Source organism: Rattus norvegicus, chromosome 1 (assembly GCF_021556685.1).
Source record: "Rattus norvegicus strain SHRSP/BbbUtx chromosome 1, alternate assembly SHRSP_T2T, whole genome shotgun sequence".
Lineage (NCBI taxonomy): Eukaryota > Metazoa > Chordata > Mammalia > Rodentia > Muridae > Rattus > Rattus norvegicus.
The window spans coordinates 56,253,072-56,260,657 of NC_141534.1; the positions used below are offsets into that span (position 1 = coordinate 56,253,072).

Here is a 7,586-nt window from a genome sequence, read left to right on the forward strand (position 1 = left end):
AGTTTACCTTATTCCACAGTTCAAACAAATGAAGCAGGATTTAGTCTTCGCCAGCACACAGCTTAATATGCCAGGCTACTGTGTCCAGACTCCTGTGGGTCCTGCTCAGCTGTGGGAATTCCACCGCATCCCCACCCCCACCCATCCTACTGATGCACCTTCTGTCTTCGAGTGTGTTCACCCTCTGAAAGCCTGACGTGGGTTAAATTCATAAGGTCTTGGAATCTGACTTGCTGGTCCCTTAGTTTGTCTTGCCTGGTCCTATGTGTCGTTTGCTGAGATTTCTGGACTGTGCTAGCTGCATGCCTTGCTCTCTGCTGCTTGACTGTTACCTTTTTAAGGTAGAATACAGAGATGGAAGACAGAAAGACACAGGAGTCCGACCTTCACCAGATGGGACTGTGTTTATTAGTGCACACAGAGAGGGGCAGCCTCTCTCCCGAGGAAGACTGAGGGGCCTGCCAGGGGGGAAACACTGACTATGAATCCTTACACGAGTCAGGTATGGGGCTTGGTACTAAGGAAATGCTGAAGCCATAACCCATGTCTCTCCCTCCTGAAACTGTTTGCCCACGGGTGACAGAAAGCCTCTACAGAGCTTCTTTTCTGTGCTGACCCATGAGGTTGAAAAAGTTGTCTGTAGTCCAGGAATCCGGCTGCTCTATTGTTGACTGTGGTTGCAATGTGACCAGATGAGCCTGCTCCTGCATCTGTGATTGTCCTGTAATAAGGAACGGTTACCTAGAACTGTGAGCAGGAATAAACCCACCCCATTCTGCTAAGTAGCTTCTGTCAGAGTGTTTTGTCACAGAAAAGAAACAGAGACATGAAAGGAAGATGGAGACACATCGACGAGGGGGAGATCTGACCCAACGCAAACCCAGTAACTACTCCAACATCTGATTCCTTTCTTTTTCTTTCTTTCTTTTTTCTTTTTTCTTTTCTTTAATTTTTTTTGAGTTAAAGACAAATCTTTATTTTTAAACTCTCATCTACCAAATTAGTATTTCCTACCAACTCGGGGAGCAGAGACCTTCACAGGCTTCACGATCTATTGTTTAGTGGTTGTCTTTGTGGGGGCCTTGGCAGCAGCCATTGCTGTCTTCTTTGATGCCTGCTTAGCCTTTTTTGCTTCCTTGGCAGCTCTGATAGCCTGTTCTCGCTGAGCTTTCCTAACTTCTGGTTTCTGATTCCTCTTGGCCATTATATCAGCCAGAGAAGCACCCGTGATGGCCTGCTGGAATTTGACTGCAAACGGGTTCCTTTCTTTTGAATTTCTTCCAACTGTCCTTCCTTGTGTTTTCTTCTGGACAGGACAGTCCAGTTAATTTGCCGAGGGTTCCTTTGGAAAGGAATGCAGACTCACATTTGGCATTAAGAAACTTGAAATCCTTCCCATCGGTCCTGGCATACCGAGGCCCGTGTCCAGAGTAGATCTTGTACCTGCTAAAACTGCACAGCTCTACCTTCATGGTGACAGATGTCCCTGATTCCTTTCAAACACACCCTCTCTGTGTGCTTTTTCTGATAATGATTTTAAAAAATGCATTCCTTTCTTGGTGTGATTTTAAGTTTAAAATAAACACTGTTGCAAAAAGCCACATAAATTTAGATATTTCTAGCAGAAAATTATCTTGATTTTGAAAGATGTGTTTGATTTACTTTCAATATGAAACCAGCATGAGACTTGATCCCACTGATTCCACAGCTGAGGAGAGCATAGACTACATAGTGAGATGTGGTCTCAAAAATAAATAAATAAATAAATAAATAAATAAATAAATAAATATTAATTCACAGCTGCATGCTTTATTAATTGTTACCATTATGTTGCTTGAGACTTATTTTTTAAATACAGAGAACTGTGTTTTGACTCTTCCCTCTCTCTTTTTATTTCTTTTCAACTTAATGGAAGATTTCCAATAAAAGATCAACTTGACTTCACATTGCTTTCATTTTCTTTTTACCGTTTCTCTGTTGTCTATTTTGTTCGGTTTCAACTTCTTTCTCTACTCATTAGGTATCAAGAAACTCACAGTAATTGGCCCTGTATTGGAACAAGGCAGAGAATGGATGGGTGGATAGACCGTGTGAAGAAGGGAGGGACTGAGTAATAAATGCTTGGATAGAGGATGAATGGATCACTGGATTGATGGATGGACTGGTGTGTGAGTTGGTGTATGAATGAATGGTGGATAATGATACATTGATGGATGGATGGATGGATGGATGGATGGATGGATGGATGGATGGATGGTTGGATGGATGGATGGCAGATGGATGGATGGATGATGGATGGATGATAGATGCATGGATGTGTGATGGAGAGATGGATGATGGATGGATTGATGATGAATGGAAGGGTAGTGGATGGAGAGGTGGATAGATGAATGGTCAGGGAGTGTAATGGTTACTACTGTTTGCTAACTGCATGGGATATAGAATCACTTAGGAAAGAACATTCTGGAAATATCTGTAAGGAGTTTCTAAACTGAGTTAACAGATATAGGAAGACCTTGTAATAATGTCCTGAGATTCCTAAGATGAATTAAAAGGGAGAAAGCTAGCTGAGTGCTCACATTCATTAACTCTGATTCCTGAATGTGGACACAATGTGAGCAGCTCCCTAACCTGGATGATGGAAGATGGATGGGTGGATGCTTCCCTTTCTGTGATGGACTGTAGTCCAAAACTGTGAGCCAAAACAAATCTGTCCTTAAGTGGCTTTTGTCAGAACACAGAGGAAAGTAAACTAACAGACACAGGCCCAGAAATAAATGCAGTTTCCTATTTTATGCTTCTTAGTGTGTGTGGTCAGGTTGCTGATAGTGCCAGCATGCCACAGTAGCATGTCTTTCTGAGGGACTTGGGTTTACTACCATTGACAGGGTTCAGCAAAGACCCCAGCAGGCTCATTTTAACCAAGAATCTGAGCAAGGAAGGTCTTTAGCCTTCCAGGCCTCTAGCTCCTGAGGCCTAAAGTGTGCTCAGCAATTTCTTTGACGAAGGAAAGAATATCTTCTAAGAAAAACCCTGACTTTTCCAGTCTGGGCATTTATTTGACTTGTGGCAGTGCAGGTTGTTTTCAGGCTGTACACGTATATTTCAAGACAGTGAATCCCATGAGATTCCTCTCTGACAGAGGAAAGAGCTTTATCAGAACTGAAACAGAAGCTGTGCACAGGACTCCCCTGCCTGCTTAGCCTTGCTTCAGGGTGCAGGACCGTCGGGAAAACACAGGCCAGCTGGGGCAGCTCCACTGGGGTGGCCATCATCCCGGGCACTGTCTGCTGGCTTGTCTCAGGCCAGGCCTTGGGTGTTCTACCTGCCTGGGAGTGCTGCAGGTCACAGTGATGCCCACGGCTTCAAACCCAGAGGAAAGGAGCTCGAATGAGTGGCCTCCTGCAGAACACAGATGCTGCCTCTGCCCTGGAGAGCAGGCTCCCTTCTGAGCCTTCTGTCTGGCTTGTGCTGAGCTCTGGGAGGGGAAACTGTCAGAAGGCTTTTTTTTTTCCTGAAGCCTCAAACAACTGATTCAGCTTTTTTTTCTGATGTTTTTGTTACTAAAAGATCAAAGTCTCCATTTCAGCCAAAGCCCTTCCTGGGCTGGGTAAAATCCTGTGAGGAGAACATTCCTCTGAGAAACAGTGAGTTGCCTGTGGGAAAGGCAGTTTCTTGGGCCAGATGACAAAGGACCACTCCCTGGGCCCTCTTGAAGCCCACAAGTTGATTACATTTGCTCTGGTTCCTCAGTGATGCATCAGTTGCCAGCTGTGTCTCCTGCAGTCTAGGAACTGGAGCTCCCTGTGTTTGAAGTTAAGGAGTCTGAGGCCCTTTGAGCACTTTCTCCACCTTGGTCTCCAGATGTCAGAAGAGAAAACCCTGGCCAGCATGGTTTCTCTGCAAGTTAATGAAGTCATTGATGTCTCCAACCGAGAGAGCAGCAGTGTTTCCCTCTAGGAATGCTGCAGTGGCTGGCATTCACCCAACTTTGCATTGCCATCAAAACCACAGCTAGAACTAACAATGAAGAAAACCCATGAGCATCTAGCATAGAGCAAGCCCCAAGCCCAGTAAAGAATAACAGTCATTGTTCAGGAACATTTAGGGACTGTGTGCATATCTTATAAAACCAGGCACTCCAAATAGACATCAGCATGTGGACCACAGAACTAAGTGAGACACAAAAATGGAATTCCATTAAGTGGGATGTCATAACAGTGGTTCAACCCTCTTGAACCCTGCAGGTCAGTGTTGAAAGTACCTTGGTCCATTATGGCACGGGAATATGTACCACCAGAGAGAGCCAAGCCAACTTTTTCTCCTTATCTGCTCCCACATAGTAAAGAGCCAGTTTGAACATGTTTCTTAAAACCATCACCTGTGTGTGGAGATAGACAAGTCATTAGCAGGAGCCTGCTAGGCCTCAGCTCTTCTTGACCTGCTGAGGAAGTGAGTGCTCCATATCCTGACTCACATGCTCCCCAGCAGCTCAACACCTTCCCTCACACTGAAGACTTCAATTTGGCTATTCAAAGGTCCTTGAAGATTGAGAAGTCAGTCTCCAATGGAGGCTATAGCATTCTCCACAGCAGACTTTCATGTCAGTATTACTACTTTGTATGAAGAATTGTTTCCATCTTCCAAATGAGGAAGCAGTGATGGTCAAAAGGTAGAGAAATCGAGTCATCCCCAAAGCCTGCTTAGATTGGGCTCTACATACACACAAATGTGTGCATGAACACACACGCACGCACACACACACACACACACACACACACACACACACACACACACACACGAACGCACGCTCACCAACTACCCAGGGCATTTCTGCAGTCACCTGACCAGTGAGAGGAGACAGTTTTACACACACCCCACCCCAACACCCGCACACCACCTTCACCTGGACCCTGGCCCCACTTTTTGTACTAGTTACCACTCAAGGTGCTGTGCTGACAGACTCCGAGGGCTCGTTAGGGTCTTTCTGACACTGAGGAAATCATTTAAGTGCTCACTTCAGTTGACCACAATGTCAGTTGTTGATTCTCTAATATTTTGCTTACTGCATCAGTTTTTTATTCCTGCTATAAGAATGTCCTGTGAGACCCAGTTGCTGCTCAGATCACAATATCTGCAGATGCCACCACTGCCTTTTTGAAGATACTGACAAGCATCCCACTGAGACCCTGTTTCTGGGGCCCTAAGCTGACAGAGTTCCCAGTATCAGGATCTCTCACCTGGGACATCAGGTTAAATCACAGGGCACATTAGAAGCCAGACATTCTATTCCCACCATTTTCCCTGACACCTGCCTAGGAATTAGAACGTATGGCAGCAGACTTGTACTGTGAGACATCCCCTATCTCCAGAAATCAGAAAAAGATATCCCTACTTCTGCAGTGAGGCCATAGTTTCCTCTCTTCCAAGACACCACCACACAGTCTGTCTCTGCTGCTGGGTCCTGAATGATCCTTGAAGCCACAGTGATGCATTTGCCTCTCTGTCTGTCCACAGCTATAATAACTTCTATGAAAAGTTCTTCACTCCCCAGAGATCCATTTCAGTGTCCCTCCCGACGACTCCCCATTCAAAACCTTTCACCTATTCCTTTAAAATCTCCATAAATGTAGAGGTTTAAAAACAAGAATAGTTTATACTTTACAGTCCTGGTAGAATGAATGATGAAATCAAGTCAATAGTGACTGTATTCCTAGATCTCTCTCCCACCTCACTCCCCCCCTCTCCCTCTTTCTCCCTCTCCCACCTGCTCTCTCTCTCTCTCTCTCTCTCTCTCTCTCTCTCTCTCTCTCTCTCTCCCCTTCCTTCCTTTGTTCCCACCATTTTTCTGTAATGTCCATACTAAATGCGATGTTTAATTTTGATGGTCCTTTTGACAGGATGTAGACTCACTTAGGACGCACACTTCTGGCCAACTTCTATGGATGTATCCAGAGAGGCTTAACTGATGAGAGAAGACTCCCTTCTTCCAATGAATGCAGCAGCATTCTATGAGTTAGGATCCCACCCTGAAGGAGAAAAGGAGAGGGAAAGAGAAGAACACCAGCACTCCATAGCCACTGTTTTGTGACTGCGGTCACCATCTGCCCAACCACTTTATGCTCCCATCACAGCGCCTTCTCTTCTAGATTGTGTTTCCTCAAACCATGAGCCAAAGCAAGCCCCCTCCCTTCCCTCAGCTGCCTTGGGCCATATTTCGTAATGAGAAAATAACTATACTCCAAGCAGTGATGTATGGCTCAGCCACAACCCAGTCCCAGTCATTCACTTCTTTTTTTAATCCCCCCCTTTTTTAATCTTTTTAAAAATTTCGTTCTTATTTACATTTCAATTGTTATTCCCTTTCCTGGTTTCCAGGTCAACATGCCCCTAACCCCTCCCGCTCCCATTCTATATGGGTGTTCCCCTCTCCATCCTCCCTCCATTACCACCCTCCCCAACAATCCCATTGACTGGGGGTTCAGTATTGGCAGGACCAAGGGCTTCCCCTTCCACTGGTGTCCTTTCTAGGCTATTCATTGCTACCTATGCAGTTGAAGCCCAGGGTCAGTCCATGTGTAGTCTTTGGGTAGTGGCTTAGTCCCTGGAAACTCTGGTTGGTTGGCATTGTTGTTCATATGGGGTCTTAAACCCCTTCAAGTTCTTTCAGTCTTTTCTTTGAATCCTTCAGTGGGGATCTCGATCTCAGTTCAGTGGCTTGCTGCTGGCATTTGCCTATGTATTTGCCATATTCTGAATGTGTCTCTCAGGAGAGATTACATCCAATTCCTGTCAGCCTGCACTTCTTTGCTTCATCCATCTTATCTAGTTTGGTGACTGTATATGTATGGGTCACATGTGGGGCAGGCTCTGAATGGGTGTTCCTTCAGTCTCTGATATAAACTTTGCCTCCCTATCCCCTCCCAAGGGTATTCTTGATCCCCTTTTAGGTAAGCGCTCTACCACTGAGCTAAATCCCCAGCCCCTTGATCCCCTTTTAAAGAAGGAGTAAAGCATTCACATTTTCGTCATCCTTCTTGAGTTTCATGTGTTCTGTGCATCTAGTCTGGAAGCTGAGGAAGGGAACACGGACATCGTCTCAGTTAGGGGTTTACTGTTGTGAAGAGACACAACACAACCAATGCAGCTCTTATGAGGACAACATTAATGGACACAGGATTGCAGGTTCAGAGGTTCAGTCCAGTATCATCAAGCTGGGAGCATGGCAGCATCCAGGCAGGCATGGTGCCAGAGAGAGTGAGAGTTCCACATCTTTATCTGAAGGCTGCTTGGGGAAGATTGGCTTGCATGTGGATAGGAAAAGGGTCTTAAAGCCCATTCTCACAGTGACACACCTGCTTTAACAAGGCCATGCCTCCTAATAGTGCCACTCCCTGAGCTAAGCATATACAAACCATCACAGACATCTTGCAGGTGGGTGGCACTGTTCTATCAGACAGAAGTCTCAGCTCCCATTAATATTTTGAGATCAACCCTGGATAGGGCACAGAGCCCTCCACACATCCTTTGACTCAGGGAAGCATCATATGAATGAGATTTGTTTTCAGAAGCACACATGACTCTCC

The 7,586-nt window shown here is 45.5% G+C and overlaps 1 pseudogene; it reads right to left on the reverse strand.

Annotated features, from left to right (window-relative positions):
* Positions 1–1,000: 1,000 nt before the first annotated feature.
* On the reverse strand, positions 1,001–1,478 carry LOC148006997 (large ribosomal subunit protein eL24 pseudogene; annotated as a pseudogene).
* Between the last annotated feature and the right edge of the window lie 6,108 nt (positions 1,479–7,586).